Source organism: Tiliqua scincoides, chromosome 2, assembly GCF_035046505.1.
Source record: "Tiliqua scincoides isolate rTilSci1 chromosome 2, rTilSci1.hap2, whole genome shotgun sequence".
Taxonomy (NCBI): domain Eukaryota; kingdom Metazoa; phylum Chordata; class Lepidosauria; order Squamata; family Scincidae; genus Tiliqua; species Tiliqua scincoides.
The window spans coordinates 158536587-158556023 of NC_089822.1; the positions used below are offsets into that span (position 1 = coordinate 158536587).

General features: G+C 44.9%; 1 protein-coding gene across 1 annotated transcript in view; it reads right to left on the reverse strand.

The window, feature by feature from the left end:
• Positions 1-10249, reverse strand: part of RHBDF2 (rhomboid 5 homolog 2) — a 73265-nt gene extending 63016 nt beyond the window's left edge. The window contains exon 1 of the mRNA XM_066616643.1: positions 10125-10249. The gene's annotated coding sequence lies outside the window, so the exon portion shown is untranslated. The remainder of the gene's footprint in view (positions 1-10124) is intronic.
• Between the last annotated feature and the right edge of the window lie 9188 nt (positions 10250-19437).

A 19437-nucleotide genomic window follows, 5' to 3' on the forward strand; every position in this document is an offset into this window, starting at 1 on the left:
CCAGTGCGTGAAGCCTGGGTAAAGTAGATATGGAGGATAGACTGTTTCCCATGCAGCAAATCCCCCTCTCCACATCACTGAAATGGTCCAATGGAAAGGCAGCAGCCAATACGGTTGGTTCCAGCGGCGTCGCAGGAGTTGCCAGAGCGTGACTGTGTTCAGCCATGAACTGCCTCAGGGACTCCGGCTCCGGATTTTGCCTCGAGGTTGACTCCTGAAGCCTTTTCCATAACTGGATGTAGCCACAAGGCAGCGGAGGTTTAGGATCAGAGTTTTGCTTCTCTCAGATGAGCTGCCTTCCCAGGCTGACGAGTCCCATTTACCCATCTACAATTAAATCATCAGTCTAAGTTCACAGATAGAAAGAGCTTTTCCCATTGAGTTGTTTCATAATAATTTAATAACATGAAGCATTTGCATCTTTTGTAAGTTGGATGGTGTAGAACTTTCCTTTTGAAAGAAAAAAAACAAACAGTACACCATTCCAGGAAGCACCCTTGAATGTCACCCCCTGTGCATGGCAGCCCAGTGGTGGCTGTGCTATACTGTGCCCAGCAAGAAGGCACAGAGGATGATGTCAAAAGTAATGTGCAGAAAGCCAATGACAGGGAAGTAAAACAGTTTCTCTTTCAAGTTTCTATCCCATCTTTCTCAAAGACTTGAGGTGGCTCAAAAGGGCAACAGTTAAAACGCAATTAAAAACAAAAAACCAAAACACACAAACTTGGAGAGAGAAAAACAAATGGTACCAGCAGAATGACTACCAGCAAATTACTACAACAGAATGACGAAGGCCTTTCAGAACAATAGCCTTTAGCTAACACTGAAAAGTTGATAATTTCATGCCAACCAAGCTTCAGAAGGCAATGAGACCCATAAGAGGCCTCTCTGAAGGATCTGCAAGGATGGGCAGAGGTGATCTTTCAGATGCAGGCTTCAGGAAAAAACAGAGTATTATTGCCTGGGGGGGCGGTAAGGACTTGGCCTGTTTTTCTAGCCATCCGTAAGGATGGGACACGACTACCTGCCAAAATAAATCAATCCACCTATTCCCCTCATTTAAAAAATAATGCTCCCTTCTCCCACTGAGCTTCCCACTTCAAACTAACAAATGGAACCAGTGAGCCAAAGTCAGCGTTTTTCAGAAAAATAGTGAATGAACCCTTACAGGAAAAAGCCACCAGCTTCCATATCCATTTCCATAATACAAAGACGGACATCCTTTCTGATGTGTATGCAAAACTAGGAAAACATTTGCTCATTAGCAGCAGAGCCATCAGATGGGACAGGCATCTTTTGTTGTTGAAAGTAAGCAAATCCTTCAGCCCTTTTTATTGCCCCAAATTCTCTCTTTGTTCCTTATGCATCCTTCAACTGCCAGCAATATAGGACAATGGCAGATAAGGCCACCTTGGTACTGAGCACTACCTCTTGTGGTTTTAAGATTACATTCCCCACACTGAGTAGGTACTTCTAAAACATTCTGTTTTCAGCAATGCCGCATATACACACAGTCACATACCTTGTATTAATCCAAAATACATACCACCACCCTCTGATTTTCACTAAAACAAGTCAGAATCACCATTTCACTCCCAAATAAGCACTGAAGAGGAGAATCATACTTTCACACAAGTGACTATAGCAAGAGCAGAGCATCCAAAGGGTAAGTAGTCTGCATCAAATGATGTAGATTACTCAACCCCAACACAGATTATGTGTTATACACTCTCATACCCATAGCTCTGAGCAAAGAACCACTTATAACAAAACTGTATGGCCAAGAGTGCCTTTCACAAATTTAACTTGCTATGCCAGCTGAACCCTTTCCTAGAAACATCAGCCTTGGTCATAAGCATCCATGCCCAGGAGTGTCAAACATAAGGAGTTCCATGGGCCTGAGTGATAATTGGGCTCTCACAATTTTGGGGTCATTTTCTGATCACAGCTGATGAGCTGCAAAGTTGGAATAGGAATCCTGAAAGACATTGCCGGCTCTTATCTCGTTCTATTATTCTGTTATTGTCTAAGGCTGGACAGAAGGCAGGCAATGTGTGCAGATCACTGATAGAAGTGGTGCAGGCATGTGTGCTATGCAGACAGAAGCGCACTTCTGTTTGCCCAATCTCCAAAAGAATATTGTGGGAAAAGGTACAAAGAACTCTGTACCAGGTAAAGAACAGCTACCAAAATGATGAGGAGCTTTTTAGCTTTGGAGAAAGGGGGCAGGCAGAAGGTGTGATGAGGAAGGTTTATGAAATTAGACATGGTTTGGATTGGGAAGTAGCAGTACCTCAAAAAGTCATAATATAGCAATATCTTTATTAGACCCTGTGTGACAACTGGGCTCTCATTTGTGCATAGTTGGACTCTCAGTATGTGCATATTTTCTCTTCTATCCTGAATTCCTAGGACAGAACAAAGCACTAATTTCTGGTCATCACCTGCTAAATCACTTCCTGCTTTAAGACATCACTTCTGGCCTTCAGCAGGCACCACAAATACTAACTTCCACCTGCAGTACGAAACAAGTTTGACACCCCCGCTTTAGTCCCTTCCAGTTTGGATTACTGCAATACACTTAATGTGGGACTACTCTTGAAGACAAACTAGAAACTTCAACTGCCACAAACTGTAGCTGTGAGGCCTTTCTCCGGGGTCAGCAGAGCATCCTGTATATCAGTCATACTAATCCTTTACTAGCTGAATAGGCTGCCTGCATTTCTGGCTCAATCCAGAGTGCCAATTTTGATATGGAAGGCCCTTTACTGTCTGGGGCCAAGATGTCATAGGTATTGCCTCCTACTGTGCAACCTTGCCCAAGAACACCAAATGACATCAAAGACCAAGTCTTTGCATCGTCCCAGTCAACAGGGGTGTGGCAGGTGGGTGTAAGGTAAGGTCTTTCCTGATACAGAGATTAGAATGTTGAATGGTTTCCCAGGTGAGTACACCTAGCCTAGCCCTTCCCTTGCCTGTCTTTAGGAAGATCCTGTTCTATCCCAGCAAACAGTTAAAAGATCAAATTCTTGTCAATTGTACATTTGACTGCTTCTTTTAAGATTTTTAGCTGATTATCTCATTTGGTTTTAGACTGTTTTTAAATGCAGTAAGCATTTACCTTTTGATAAAACGCAGATAGAAGATAGACAAACCAATACAGTAAGTAAAAAGGTATGGAGGCAAGTTGCCAAGATTCCATATTCTGTTGGTGTAAGACACTCCGGCTGCATCCTTAAGTAGAGAAATCATTTTGCCTTACTAGTACAAATACTCAAGTAACTGCAGTCTACCATGCCACGATATAGACCCTAGGCACCTGCACTTCAGTTTTAAACATATTGTATGCCTAGCTGCAAGGCAAGCTCTTCCTGCTGTGCTGTGCAATGTCGTTGGCATCCTTCAGTCTCGGAAAATTATGGTATTGCGCTCTGAATAGTGGTTCTGGAACAGTGTCCTCTCCAGTGTGCAAAGCCTGGATAAAGTAGATATGGAGGATAGACTGTTTCCCATGCAGCAAATCCCCCCTCTCCACATCACTGAAACCATCCAATGGAAAGGCAGCAGCCAATACGGTTGGTTCCAGTGGTGTTGCAGGAGTTGCCAGAGCGTGACTGTGTTCAGCCATGAACTGCCTCAGGGACTCCGGCTCCGGATTTTGCTTCGAGGTTGACTCCTGAAGCCTCTTCCGTAACTGGATGTAGCCACAAGGCAGTGGAGGTTTGGGATCAGAGTTTTCCTTCTCTCAGATGAGCTGCCTTCCCAGACTGAGTCCCATCTACCCGATGGCTGTTTAGTCACCTCTTACGACAAGTACAGCCAAACTGAGGGCCTACTCTTATCCCCCAGCCCCCAGGGGTTGCTGTGCAATACCACAATGCTATTCTGATATCTTACTACAAGATGCAGATGTATGTCAATGTATCTATTAGGCTTTAGGACAACTGGAAGGTCTTTAAAATGACGCATATAGAAGGTGCCGTCAGTCCCATACTGGCTCTGCCCATTTCTACAGAACAGCTTTGCACAGAGTTGCCACTCTGCCTGGAGCTATTCCTGGAAATTTTTTTTTCCAACATGGTGTAATATTGGAGAGGCCCTGTTGAAATCTTCATGACTCCTTTCAGTAGTCACTCAAAGATTGATGCAGATCCTGACTCTAGGAGGGTGGGCAGCCTTCATTTTGCATGATTTTGATACATCCAACAGTAATGTCTGTTTCTGGCCTAACTGTGCCAACTCATCCTGTTGTGCCAATAAAAGTGGAACTGCTGGCTACAAAGAATGAGGCGGCTGCTGTAAATGGCATCGGTGTCCCAAGTTGTCCTCCCTTGCCCTCTATGATGTGGAATAAAACTCATCCATATCCCAACGTTATCCCTAACACATAGCACTTGCTGTCATTAGCAAAGGTTTTCTGTACCTATAACAGGAAGGAGAGGAGAAGAAAGAACTCAACACACAACAGTCATTTTTGATAGGAGTTCTGTGTTGCTCAGTGTGGAGTCGCACCCTGAGGCATCTTGATTTTGTCCAAAACACAGGGTTATTGAGAGGACAAAATGACAGAAACCTATGCACACCATCCTGAGCTCCTTTGAGAAACGAAGGTATAAAAATGTGACATTTTATTCTTTTTCACAGATCAATGAATTAGGTTAACAGGAAGCCTTATTCTAATCTCTACTGGCATAGCATCTCGCATGAGCTGGATTTCAGAAATTAGTTAATTTGTGCGTCATACAGAGGAAAATGTCTATTTGATAGCCAAGCTCTACTCCACCAGTTGTAAGAACTGAAGCTGGCTGTACTGTTCCTTATTCCACTAATCAGGCCCATTAAACAATTGATTTTGCTACTTTTAGATACAAATGGGGGGGGCAGCCAAACAAGGCCTCCCTCATGGTCAACTACCAGCCACCTGCTTGGCAGGGAAGAGACCACAGGAGAAAGGAGGCTGACCAAGAAAGAATAGTGTCATGGGGCCAGCAGCTAAATGGGGAAGAAACTGGTAGTTCTACCCACTGCTACCATCCCAGGCTAAAGAAACTAGGCAGAGTGAGGCTGGCTGGGGGGGGGGGAACCCTCCAGGAGAGCACCGAACACCTGGTTTTCTTATTAAAAATCAAAATTACAGTGGCATCTGAGAGCAACACACATGACCACCAACTGCATTACCTGTAAGCATAGACTGGGTAGACAAAGAATGAAAGGATTACCAGGTTATTAAAAATCTAAAAAATAAGGAATTAAACAAAACAAGGAAAGGGGAGATAGAAAAAGTACAAACAGGTTGATGGAAAATGCCTTAACTTGGTTGAACGGACACAGAGAAAATATTGGCCAAAACAAATACAGTAACCAGTAACACTCAGCAGATGAAGCTGGGATGCTACTCAAAAGCAAAGCACACAAAACCCCCCAAAATGGTAGCGGAGCAGTGAAAAGAATAAAATTAATTTATGATCTTATGAAGCTAGAAATACAGTCCCTGCTGCTAGCTACTTAATTGTCCCATAAATTCCATTCCCTGCACTTACTGGAGTGTAAGCTGGTGCGCCTGCCATGATCCAACATTAAATTTCAAAGCAAACCTTGCAGAAACACACAAAAGTATGCATGTGCATGAATTTAAGTAAGATTTGATGGTTTACTTGATGTCATCAGGTTACCAGATTGGAAGAGTGGAATCCATTTGGACTCTCCATCCTACCCCTGGACCTAGACAGACACGTTTGGTTGCTCAATCAAAGTAGGAGACCTGGATATTCCAGACAGGGAGAAGGACCCTTACTCCACAAAACACAGCTGTCTGATAACCACATTTCAAACAAAGGCCGCTGCAGAAACATGCGCAAACAACATTTCAGGCTGCTGAGCCAGCACAGAGCTCCTAGTGGTGAGGAAGTGTTATCACACCACTCCTTGCTCTCCCCATTACAAAATGGTTACCACAACCCTTTGTGCACTATCTCACTCTCCCCCTCCTTTGCATCCAAAGAGAAAAGTTAACTTATCAATAAGGTCTCCAAGCATTTCTGTAGCTTCCCAATTCAACTAAGGGCTTGCAATAACCCATTTCTGCCCAGCCCACAGGTGTACACATTTGATCCCCGTTGCGTATATGCAACATTGGGCAGAAATGGTTTAATATGTAAAGACAAGAACACCGGTCGCATTTAGCCCAAGCTCCCAGTCAGCATTCCTTTTGGCATGGACATACTGATTGGCACCCAAATAAGGCACCTCAACAGAACTTACATATGTATACTGAAATTTTAAATAGAGCTACACAGAAAAAACACGAACACAGGATACCAAAAGCAATTGGGGACCAGAATATGTTTGACATTGCAAAAACAAAGTAAACTCACAAATTATATGAAGACATATTAACAACCTCTATAGAAATGGTTAGCTGACAGACACCCACAGTATGAGCTTTTCACATAGCACAACACATGATTTCTCCCACCTCTCTCTGGAGGACATTGAGCTGACTAGAATACAAGTCACCCTTTGGGGCTGCTTCTTATAGTAGCTCATTCTCAGTTTTTGTTTCTTCAACTAACTGAACACAGCAGAACTCTTTTGGCCAGGTGCTTTGGGGGAAGTTCATGCACAGGGCATAAGGGAAGCAGCCACCCCTCACCTGCCCCCAGGACTGGTTTATTAGACATATTCCACCTCCAGTCATGGGGATATAACTTCTACTGTGCATAATAACCATTGCTATTTTGTCCCACCTCCAGGAACAAAAACCAAAGTTTTCCAAATCCTACAATAATGAATTCTGTAAATCCTGTCTCATCTCCAAAAGGATATAGTAATCAAAACTGTATCCTACTAGAAATGTAGAGACACCAGAAGACAGATGTAAAATGCAAACATGAATGGCTCCCTCAGGAGCAGATATTGGCTACCCAATCCTAACTTTTTCCATCATAACACTGTTTGATTCGCCTGCACATCTGGAGCAAAATGCAGGATACTTCAGTTTCCTTCTTAACCTGATGAAGTTCACTATGGTAACCATGGATACCCCTTGCCTTACTTTAAAGCAGGGGTCTCCAAACCCGCGGGCCAGATGCGGCCCACAGCAAGCCTCTTCCTGGCCCACGGCCAACCTCTTGTCCCTGAAAGCCTCTGGCCCACTCAACTGAACATGACCAAAACTGCACTCTGATTGTGTCTGGAGGGTGTTCTGAGGGCCAGAGAGGTTGAATGAATGAGCAATTCATTCATTTATTCACTCATCTAAGTTTCATCTTTAATTTATTTAAATTTTTTTTCCAGCCCTCCACACCATGCCAGATATTTGATGCGGCCCTTGGCCAAAAAGTTTGGAGACCCCTGCTTTCAAGGAACACAACCTTGCTAGAGAAGAAAGCACTCCCCTCTGTCTACCAGAGCACACCAGTTAAGAATGTAAGCAAAAGAGAGATTAACATGTGGGTGCTCAGGCCATGTTCACAAAGTCTAATGCGTTTCCCAGCATTCTGCTCTATGTGGGGCTTTTTCAAGGGAATGAAAAAACTATACTGGCACCCAAAAAATTCAAAACAAAGTATCCTGCTCTGCTGCTTCATAAACCAAAAAACTACAGCAAGTATCCTAGCCAAAAGGTCAAAAGAGCCCTAAGCATAGGTAAATACACCCACCTCCTCCAGGACTCACTCCCATCTGAATGAAAGGACAAAAATCAGGATTTATATAGTCAGGCTTCTTCAATCAACTAACAGCAGGGCTACTCCCAGCCCCAATGAGGTAATCACTACATTCTTCACCTGGTTGTTCCTTCCCAACTTTCTTAAAGGCACCTGTTTCTTATTTAATCTTAAGATCTTAGTTTTGCTAAGCACAGGAGTCCAGGCATGGCTGAGGTCAAGTGTTTCCTTTTTTCTGTTCATGTTATACAATAGCTTGTATATTTTGATGGCCTCTTGATAGATGCATGCTTGGTATTGTTCCTTCAGCAAGACTTGTGTCTGGTCAAAGCTGATCTGATGTACCATACTCCAAGTATGCTCAGCTACTGCTTGCTGACTTATCAGACTGTCCCAGTCTACAATATATTTGGTGTTCCCTTATTAACTGACCTCTTAGCAGTGCCAATGTAAATTTTGCGGCACTTGCAGTGGATCCTATAGATACCCAACGTATCCCATGGCTGTCTGGGGTCTTTCCCAACATGTACTGCTGAACCTTTTTTACTTGCTTTAAAACCCGATTCAATGTCTGCTCCTTCCAGAATTTTACTGATGCAGTCATTTACTTCTTGAATATACAGTAGAACAACATTCATCATGTGACCCCTTAGACCTGGGAAATGCTACACTTTCTGGAAACCAAGGCACTGTTAAGATATTGTAGATTGGGGCCCAATCCTATCCAATTTTCCAGCACTGGGGCAGCTGCAATGCAGCCCTGAGGTAATAATCCCATACCTTGAGGAGGACTCCAAGACTGCCTTCCCAATACAGGAAGCAGTGCATACCCCATAGGCACGGTATCACCAGCACTGGAAAACTGGATAGGACTGGGCCCTGGGACAGTATAGTTTTTTTCATTCCCTTGAAAAGATTCCCACATAGTTGGGGAATTCCCAACATAGTTGGGGCGAGATGTCAGGAAACTTTTTAGACTTCTTGAACATGGCCTGAGAACCCACAAATGAATTCCTCTTTTGGAGACAATTCTGGCCACAGAAGCTTCAGTTCGTATTAGAAGACTATAAGCCATCACTCATACCACGCAAGTACAATAAGCACAACACAACTTACAGCAAAATTTACTTAAAAGTCTATTGTGTTCAAAACTCATTACTCCCAGGAAAGTGGGTGTATAGTGCACTCTGGAAGTAAACCTATTGAAACTAACAAGATTTACTTTCCAAATAAACACGGTTAACCCATTTCTGTCCAGCCCACAGGTATACATGTTTGATCCCTGTTGCGTACATGTAGTGTTGGGCAGAAATGGTTTGAGACTACACTGTAAAAATATTATTCCCCAACGGAAAACTGATCAGTACCAGAATGCCTTGAAAGAAGAAGCAGGGAAATAAATGGAGGCAAGATCCATCAATTCATCACTGGGATAGAAACCAGCTGGTGGAGAAAATCACTTGAAAATAACCAGGCAAATAACAGAGCCAGCTCAAGCGTTTGGTGATGATGAAGTTCTGGAAGTTTTAAACTGTGTTCATAATACAGTCATTCTCCCTAGAGCAGTGGTTCTCAAACTTTTAGCACTGGGACCCACTTTTTAGAATGAGAATGTGTCAGGGCGCAGCAGAAGTTATGTCATGACTGGAAGTGACATCATCAAGCAGGAAAATTTTTAATGATCCAGTGCTGGTGCAGCTGCAATACAGACTTGAGGAAAGGGAACAAACATTCTCTAACTTGGAGGAGGTCTCCCAAGATTGCCCCCCCCCCACAAGTCTTTATAAGGCCTTTGGTGGTCAGTCCAGGGCAAATCACAGGCAAACTTGACCACAGAATGCAGCGCATGCCCCATTGGCACGGCTGCACTGGTGATGAAAAACTGAATAGGATTTGGCCCTTAGGCTGGAATCCTACCCACAGTTAACCAGAAGTAAGTCCCATTTGCTATCATTGTTAAAAGCTTATACATAGAAGCCTTTCAAAGCACAGAGCTGTCACATTTCCTCAAAGGCAGTCACATACCATGACATTAGACATCGTCTGATCTATTAAAAATAAAGTATTGAAAGGAATGGGGACCCACCTGAAATGGGCTTACAAGCCACCTGGTGGGCCCCGACCCACAGTTTGAGAAACACTGGTCTAGAGGAAGTCGAAAGGGTGGCGAGCCAGGAGCAACAGGGCAGGCAGACCTGAAACATCCTGGGTACAGTCGACCACTCAATGCGCGCGCAGGGGAGGGAAGAGGGGCGCGGACCCAAAGAAGCAAGGCAAGCGCACCCACCCACACCCACTCGTGAACCTGCTTCCAGCAAGAGGAGGGCAGCAGCAGGTTGCACAAGGCGCACTGCAAGCAAGCAAGCAAGCGAGCGAGGAGGAAGAGGAAACCCCAACGAGAAGGAAGCCAGCAGAGGTGGGGCCAGAGAAAGCGAAGCCACGCGCACCCACACTTACGCCGGGACCGGGACCCCCTGCTGGGGCGGGCGGGGTTCGCTTCTGGGCCGCCCTCGCCCCTTCTTCCCCTGCCAGGGGGCTCTTCTCACCCGCGCCTTGCAGCGCTCGCAAGCCGGGCAGCGTGTGTGGTGTGCGGCCGATGGAAGAGGGCGTGGGTGGAGCGGAGTCACCCACCCCGGCAGTGACTAAATGCCGCTGCCGGAGAGGAGAGCGAAGCGGGCCCGGGGCCAAAGCTCTCGCGTCCTGGGCACCAGCAGCCGGCGCCACCCCGCAACTCCGCCTGCGGACCGCGCCAAGTGGAAGGTCCGGCAGCAGCGCGCGCCTTCCTCTACCTGGGGAAGTCTGGCGGGGAGGAGCCTCGTCCTCGTGGGCGGGACGGCGGGCGAGGGAGGCAGGTGAGTGAGTGACTGGCTTCTCCCTGGCCTCGCCCGTCTGCTCTGTAAATGTGCCGCCTTCAGTGAGTCCATGGGAAAGTTGCAGCCCTTTGGCCGGATACCCAACAAGCACGTGTTCTAAGGCGGCGATCCTTGAGGTCAGCGAGTTTCTGCTTGCCTCGGGTGGGACTGCCCGGCTGCAGGTCTCCGCACGCTCATCTGGCAGCAAGTTCCCTTGAACGCGTGCCAGGCTGCTGCTGGGAGCCCTGGGGCTCAGCCCTGCACCAGGCTCCATGTTGCACCCATGCCTGGGCCCTACCACTGCCACCAGTCCTGAGGGTTCAGTGATCAACATTATTCCTTCGAGGGACCCGATCCTAGCCAATGTTTTGGCACTGACGGGCACTGAGAGGAAGCTCTTATCAGGGGGTACAAAGTTTCTTTTGGGCCCCTTTGTAAAGGGGGAGGGCAGAAACAGAGTGGGGGAGGGTGGTGATAGGTGAGCAGGATGGGGGCAGGGAGGGGCAAAACAGGGTGGGGGGGAGAGTAGAGGCAGCTGGAAAAGTCTTTGGACTTTTCCAAAGACTACCAACCCATGTGGCATCAGTAGGGTCCCAAGCATCCCTAGTTGTGGTAGTGTTGCCAGTGTTGCAGGCAATGAGTCGACAGGAAAACATAACATTCCAGGAAATTTGTGGGCCCCCTCCTTTGGCTCCTGGACCCCCTTTTGACCCTGAGCCTGGGTACAAATTACCCCCTTTACCCCCCTCTCTTAGGCCCTGGGCACTGATGCAGCCACAATGCAGCCCTGAGGTAAATGAACAAACATTCCCTTACCTTGAGGAGGCCTCTGTGACTGTCCCTACCACTGAAGGATGCAGTGCATGCCCCGTTGGCATGGCTACATCTTTGCTGGAAAGTTGAATAGGATTGGGGTCCTAGGTTATATGATGAGATGTCATAACCACAAAAGAGAACAAGGCATCCCAAAATGTAGGACATCCAAGAAAAATGTAGGACATGACAAAATAAAAGCCAAAAACACTCAAATATTGAGTTCATATGAAACACTATTCTAACCCACTTTCCAGCACTGACATAAGGACAATGCAACTCTGAGGTAAAGGAACAGACATTCCCTTACCTTGAGGAGGCCTCCGTGACTGCCCCCCAACTACAGTATGCAGCACACACCCCACTGGCACAGCTATGCCAGTGCTGGAAAGTTGGTTAGGATTGCACCCAATATTACTTATTATTAAATTTAAAACTATATTACCATTTGTTACATATAATTTATTAACTAAGAGAAGGCTATGCGCTGCCTGCTCACAGAGAAACGAAGGACATTTAAATTCTTTGCCAGGGCATGAGGCTAAAAAAGAGAGCATGTCTTGGAAAAAGAGCACTTCGGGTCACCCTATGTGCGCATTACTGAAACTCTTTTGCTTCCCCTGTTTATCTTGCCTCCACCCCCTTTTCTTCCCTCTGTGTCTGTGTCTTTTTGGGCAGGCAACCCCCTGCCCTTCTTTTCTATGTAAAGCATTATGCACTGACTGTGCTATATAAATATTTAATTATAATACTAAATGTCATGCATCTCTCACAGGCTGACCCTGGCATTTATACAAGTTCCAGGATTGTTTGGGTCGCATTAATCTCTCTTAAAGTGGGACCTTGAGAATGAGAACATCTCCCTAGAGATCATGAACCTCTTTCCTCTTCCTCCAGTCATTTCCCTTTCTGATGTCAGGGAGCTGCAGATATAAGTTAATTCCTGACTCCAAAATGAGGTCTCTCTCAAAATATGGAATAATATTAAGCAATGGACATTCAAGGCTCTCATGCAGCCTTGCAATTGACAGTGATCTGCATTTCACAGTGATCTTTGGGAGTAGAGTACCATGCTCTGTGGTATCTGATAGAAGCAGGAACAAGGCTTCTAGAAGACCAACTCTGACAGCTGGTACACCCATTGCTGGGAGGGCAGGAGAAGAAGCAAAAAGTTAATCTGGCAGCACAATCCTATGTGTGTCTACTCAGAAGTAAATCCTATTGTGCTCAATGGGGCTTAATACCAGGAAAGTGTAGATAGAATTGTAGCTTGAAACTCCCCCACTGATGGATTGATTGGCAGACAGGATTTCAGGCTGTAATCCTATCCACATTTGCTTTGGAGTAAACCGCATTGAACTTATCAGGGCTTGCTTCTGAGTAAACCTCTATAGGCTTGAATACTGCCAGAACCATGTGATCATCAGCATCTTAGAGAGTAGGCAGGGCAATTTGGAGGTTATGTTTATGGGAGCTTTTCTTGTAGTCTGTGGGGCTGTCCTTGAAGTCGACTCAGAAATTCAGCTTTCTTCATGCAGAATGCTGCTGCGACTGCCGACAGGCACAAGTCATGGTGATCACATTATACCTGTGCTGTGCCATCTGCATTGACTGCTGGTACATTTCCAGGTAATAATACAATGTGTGGGACTTAACATTTTAAGCCCTAAGGAGCTTAAGCCCTAAGGAATTAGAAGACAGGTCCTCTCATGGATTGAGAACTGGTTGAAGACCAGGAAACAGAGAGTGGGTGTCAATGGGCAATTTTCACAATGGAGAGAGGTGAAAAGTGGTGTGCCCCAAGGATCTGTCCTGGGACTGGTGCTTTTCAACCTTTTCATAAATGACCTGGAAACAGGGGTGAGCAGTGAGGTGGCTAAGTTTGCAGATAACACCAAACTTTTCCGAGTGGTGAAGACCAGAAGTGATTGTGAGGAGCTCCAGAAGGATCTCTCCAAACTGGCAGAATGGGCAGCAAAATGGCAGATGCATTTCAATGTAAGTAAGTGTAAAGTCATGCACATTGGGGCAAAAAATCAAAACTTCACATATAGGCTAATGGGTTCTGAGCTGTCTGTGACAGATCAGGAGAGATCTTGGGGGGGGTGGTGGTGTTCTTGTTTTGTTTTTGGTGTTCTTGCTTTTTTTGGTTGCTTCTATTTTTGTGTTTGTTTTGGTTTTAGTGCATTTTATTGTACTGTATTTTACTGTTTGGTTGGAAGCTGCCTTGAGCACTTCCCTAGTGAGAAAGGAAAATGTTGGATATAAATCCTGGAATAAATAACATAATATTATTAGTAATAGTAATATTGCTTGATTATTTTAATGGTTGTTAATCACCCTGATAATTGCTGTTGAAGACTGCTGGTCTGTGCAGCCATCATGTCCAGGAGGAAAATGCTAGTGGGTGCTGATTTCACATTCACACTGAAGTAGGGCAATTCCTTATGTATTCACATTTTAATCAGGCTATATAATGTTTTATTCCATCTATCTGCAGAACTAAAATTAAAGAGATGAACTAACATTCAAGCACAGATGATATTCCCACTCATGCCCACAGAGAGCAAGTTTCCCTCTGCTTATCCAAAGGCATTCATTCTTCGCTATAAAATAATGAATGCACCCGCAGTTCAATCAGCACATGTGGATTTTCTCACATTCTGGAGTGGAAAAAAAGAAACGAAAATACTTAGGGACCGAGCTAGCTCCTTTGCAGTCAGTGATTGGTTATAACTTGCCAACTTAGCACCAGCACGCAGCAAATCGCATGACTCAGAAATGCAGCCCCAACCCTAAGCAGCTCAAGGATATTTTCCCCATTTGCAACAAGATGAAGCCTTTTATGCAAGACAGTATTACCTCGATCTTTTCCTCCAGTAGCTTTATTTCCAGCAATTTATGGACTTGTTTTTGCATACCTGGGAGAAAGATTCTCTCTCTTTCCTTCCAGTCCTCCTCATATCTCATTGAATGGTTTAGCAGAGTCCCTTCAATGCAAAGAGAGTTCAATGTTGCTGTATCCTGTGGGGGCATAGAGGTCTCCTCTGTTTAAAGGAACATTCATCCCCTTACCGCAGGTAAGCCTCAAAAGTGTGGAGGTCTCTGTTCGGACCTGCAGTAGCAAATTTGCTGGTACAGGTCTCTGTGGAACCACATTGCAGGATTGGGTCTGAGAAGGGGATTAAGATTCAGTGGCCATCACTGCTGCTGAACCCACCCCCTTCCCCCACCCTATAGCTTTTCCATTCTGCCTGCCCTGTTCTTTGGGAAGGGGTGGGGCGAACAATATGTCTGCAGTGTAGGCATGCAGCAAAAAAAAAAAAACTTCCCAGGAGGATCAGGGTTAACAAGCCCAGGTGTAGTTCCCATTGTAAAAGATTTGCTGTTGCAGATAGTGCCCCTGGCCTGAAGAAGGTTTTTTGCTAAAACATGTCTGACTTTCAAATACGTCTCATAATACCTTGTAATTTTTTTTCTGCTTGTTTGCTGTTGCTTCCATGAGGCCCTTTTTTTGCTGCAATGTAAGGGGGGAGGGGCCGGGAACCACAAGCAGGACATATACATTCAACTTGGGTCTATTTTGCAGGTAGGTAAGGATCTGAAAATGCTGAAGACTAACAATGCACCACCCACCCTGGCTGACAGAGTGGCTACTGTCAAGCTGAGCTCAGTAACCAAGCCCTGAAAAATATATAATTTGCAGCTATGTTTCTGGAAGAATACTTTGATGGCTTCAGCTTGGCTGCAAGCCAATAAAATGACAATTGCCCTTAATTAGGAAGTAACATTGGATACCAAAAAGACTACCCATTCATGTGGAATGTCCCCTGCTGGAGTATAACTGAAAGCACAAAGTGCTTCTATGTCACGTGAACTGATAGAATGGCACCCATTGCAAGGTGTTAGGGCAGCATGTGGTAAATTCAGCTGAACAAGTGATCAACTTGCTCTGTGCCAGAAATACTGGAAGATGGAATAGGTGGGAGGGCAGTCCTCTGCTGGTCACTTTTCCACTGAAAACATTTCCAGCTGCTTTTTCTCCTGCAGGATTCTGGACTGTGCAAGATGAACACTGATCAAGACACTGATTAAGTGAAAAAGAGGGGGAATTTTTTGGGAGGAGGCTGGAATATGACTGGCAGCAGTAAGAACTTCATTGCATCTTGTTTGCTGAAAACATCCCCTTCCAAAAACATTTCACAAGGAAGAAGGCTTTATTGCACATGACTTCAGTGTAACCTAGAATTTCCCCATAATGTCCAAACCAGTGGTTCCTAAAGCTTTTAACACTGGGACCCAGTTTTTTAAATGACACTCTCTTGGAGCCTACCTAGTATTACAAGACTAAAAATTTTTTTACTTTACCAGTCGCTCAAGCTTCTGTTTTTATCTTTTTTACTATGGGGGGGAACCTTCTGGAACACTTGTCAAGCTCCATGTACATTGGATCAGGACCATTCTAGTTGTGTTGTGTTAAACACAACAGAAGCTTGAGTGACTGGTAAAGTAAATGTCCACTGGAAATAAATTTCCCACAGAAACTCAAGGTACAGAATTATTTACCTAACAAAGAGGCAAGTGGTTTGGGAGACAGCATTTAATGCATATCAAAGCATAAAGCATGAATGAGCTGTTGATTTGTTTGGAGGAACCATTCTAGTCCATGTTGCAAATTGGAGTTAAAGATGGATCCAGGATCTGAAAATGTTGAAGACTATTGCACTATGTCATCAGCCTGACTGACACAGTGAATACTGCCATTTTCACTTGACAAACATCACACAATGTTGGTGATTGGATTCCAATGTAGTTTCAGACTTCAGCAAACTGATCTCCTCCTTCCCTGTTTAACTGAGTTGGATAGATCAGAAGATGGCTTCTGTGTCGTTCTTAATGCACAAGACCAGGAGTGTCCAAACTTTTTGGTAGGAGGACCACATCATTTCTCTGACACTGTGTAAGGGGCTGGGGAAAAAAAAAGAATTAATTTACATTTAAAATTTGAATAAATTTACATAAATGAGTATATTGGCGATCGAACTTATATGAATGAATGAAGGTCTCACAGTAGCTCAAGGCCTATAAAAGACCTTGCGCAAAGGAAGGTCGGCCTTTCCTTTGCTCCACTGCTGCTTCACAGACATGAAACAGCAAGCAGCAGAGACAGTCCCTGGCCCACAGCTCACGCTAGAGGTAAAACAGTTGACCTTCAGGCTATGAGTCGTCCGTTGGGCCAGTGCAGACTCCAGCAAATCTCTGGAGGGCCAGAGGGTCATTGGAGACTGGGGGCTCCCTGGGGACTGGATTGGGAGTCCCTGAGGGCCACAAATGATCCCCGGGCCGGGGTTTGGGCACCCCTGCACAAGCTCATCATAATTATACAGGATGAATTTTATCCATATATGATTTATCCACATGGATTTCATTTTCCTAATAACCAAGAGAAATAGTAGAGTAGAAATGGACAAGTGGACCTGGGTACACAGCCTGACCCTAAATGCCTCCTATCTGACCACAAACATAACTGACTTAGGGCACAATCCTAACCAGGTCTACTAATAAGTAAGTCCTATTTTGTTCAATGGGGCTTACTCTCTGGAAAGTGTAGTTTGGATTGCAGCCTAATGCACATTAGTCATTAGTTCAATTAAGCTATTGTTCAGGCAAAACAAGAGAAGAAATTGGATAAATTGGGTAATGGATCATGATCTTATTGGGGAACGTCACTGCTAAAATCAACAAAATCTCTTCACTGGTAGCTGCATCATCAAGGCTGCAGTCCTGTACACACTTATCCCATTTAACATAATGGGAGTTTCTTCTGAGTAGACATGTTTAGGATCATTCTGTAGAGCCACCTTTATGGTCAGGATTATTGCCATTGACTTTTCAGAAGTTGTCTCAGAATTTAAAAATGCTAGAATTTTACATTTTATTAAAGATTTAACTGATTTAGGTATCCCCTGTGATCCCAAACCTGTTCTATTAGCTATATAGTACTGTACACATTTTTCTGGGAATCAAACTATATTGAACACAATGCAGCTTAGTTCTGAGTCTATATGCATAGGATTGTGCTGTAGATTATTGAAAATATGCTATTTCAAAATTTAAAACATGCTATTTCAGATTTGGACCACAAGTAAGTGTTTATTTTCAGCTGATAAATGAAAGATAACCTCCAATTAAAAAAATAGCAACCAAACATTATTGTCACTGATTGCTTTAAAAATTATGGCACAGTGTATTGTATTGGCAACCTTCAGTCTCGAAAGACTATGGTATCGCGCTCTGAAAGGTGGTTCTGGCACAGCGTCTAGTGTGGCTGAAAAGGCCAATCAGGGAGTGACAATCCCTTCCAAACCAGGAGCAAGTGCAGTCTGTCCCTGGTCTGTCTCCCTGGCTATGGGCCTTCCTTCTTTGCCTCTTAGCCTCAGACTGTTGGCAAAGTGTCTCTTCAAACTGGGAAAGGCCATGCTGCACAGCCTGCCTCCAAGCGGGCCGCTCAGAGGCCAGGGTTTCCCACTTGTTGAGGTCCATCCCTAAGGCCTTCAGATCCCTCTTGCAGATGTCCTTGTATCGCAGCTGTGGTCTACCTGTAGGGCGCTTTCCTTGCACGAGTTCTCCATAGAGGAGATCCTTTGGGATCCGGCCATCATCCATTCTCACGACATGGCCAAGCCAACGCAGGCGTCTCTGTTTCAGCAGTGAATACATGCTAGGGATTCCAGCACGTTCCAGGACTGTGTTGTTTGGAACTTTGTCCTGCCAGGTGATGCCGAGGATGCGTCGGAGGCAGCGCATGTGGAAAGCGCTCAGTTTCCTCTCCTGTTGTGAGCGAAGAGTCCATGACTTGCTGCAGTACAGAAGTGTACTCAGGATGCAAGCTCTGTAGACCTGGATCTTGGTATGTTCCGTCAGCTTCTTGTTGGACCAGACTCTCTTTGTGAGTCTGGAAAACGTGGTAGCTGCTTTACCGATCTGTCTGAAGGCCTTAGGGATGGACCTCAACAAGTGGGAAACCCTGGCCTCTGAGCGGCCCGCTTGGAGGCAGGCTGTGCAGCATGGCCTTTCCCAGTTTGAAGAGACACTTTGCCAACAGTCTGAGGCTAAGAGGCAAAGAAGGAAGGCCCATAGCCAGGGAGACAGACCAGGGACAGACTGCACTTGCTCCCGGTGTGGAAGGGATTGTCACTCCCGGATTGGCCTTTTCAGCCACACTAGACGCTGTGCCAGAACCACCTTTCAGAGCGCGATACCATAGTCTTTCGAGACTGAAGGTTGCCAATACATAGCTTTACCGATGCGCTTGTTTAGCTCGGTATCGAGAGAAAGAGTGTCGGAGATCGTTGAGCCAAGGTACACAAAGTCATGGACAACCTCCAGTTCATGCTCAGAGATTGTAATGCAGGGAGGTGAGTCCACATCCTGAACCATAACCTGTGTTTTCTTCAGGCTGATTGTCAGTCCAAAATCTTGGCAGGCCTTGCTAAAACGATCCATGAGCTGCTGGAGATCTTTGGCAGAGTGGGTAGTGACAGCTGCATTGTCGGCAAAGAGGAAGTCACGCAGACATTTCAGCTGGACTTTGGATTTTGCTCTCAGTCTGGAAAGGTTGAAGAGCTTTCCGTCTGATCTGGTCCGGAGATAGATGCCTTCTGTTGCAGTTCCAAAGGCCTGCTTCAGCAGGACAGCGAAGAAAATCCCAAACAAGGTTGGTGCAAGAAATAGCAAGAAATATGGCACAGTGAAATAGCCATATAATGTAGGAAAACAAGCAAGGACAAAATGTATAGAAAATTAGTAGTATGTTCTATAAATGGCTTAAAGTGATGAATATTGGGACATCTAGTAAGTCCCTGTGTTACAAATGTTATACTTGTCTTGGAATGATGAACGTAATGATAATTTGTAAGTAAGTTTAATTGAATTTAGTTTACTTCTGAGTCAACAAGGCATGCAAGTGAATAGCATATTAAAATTCAAGAATTCTGATTTAACTGAGGACAGTTCAGTAGTTCATATTTTTCACAAACAATTTAGCAGCAAACATCCTTACTTCTTTTTAACAGAATGTTTTCCCTTAATCCTTCCTCTCAAAC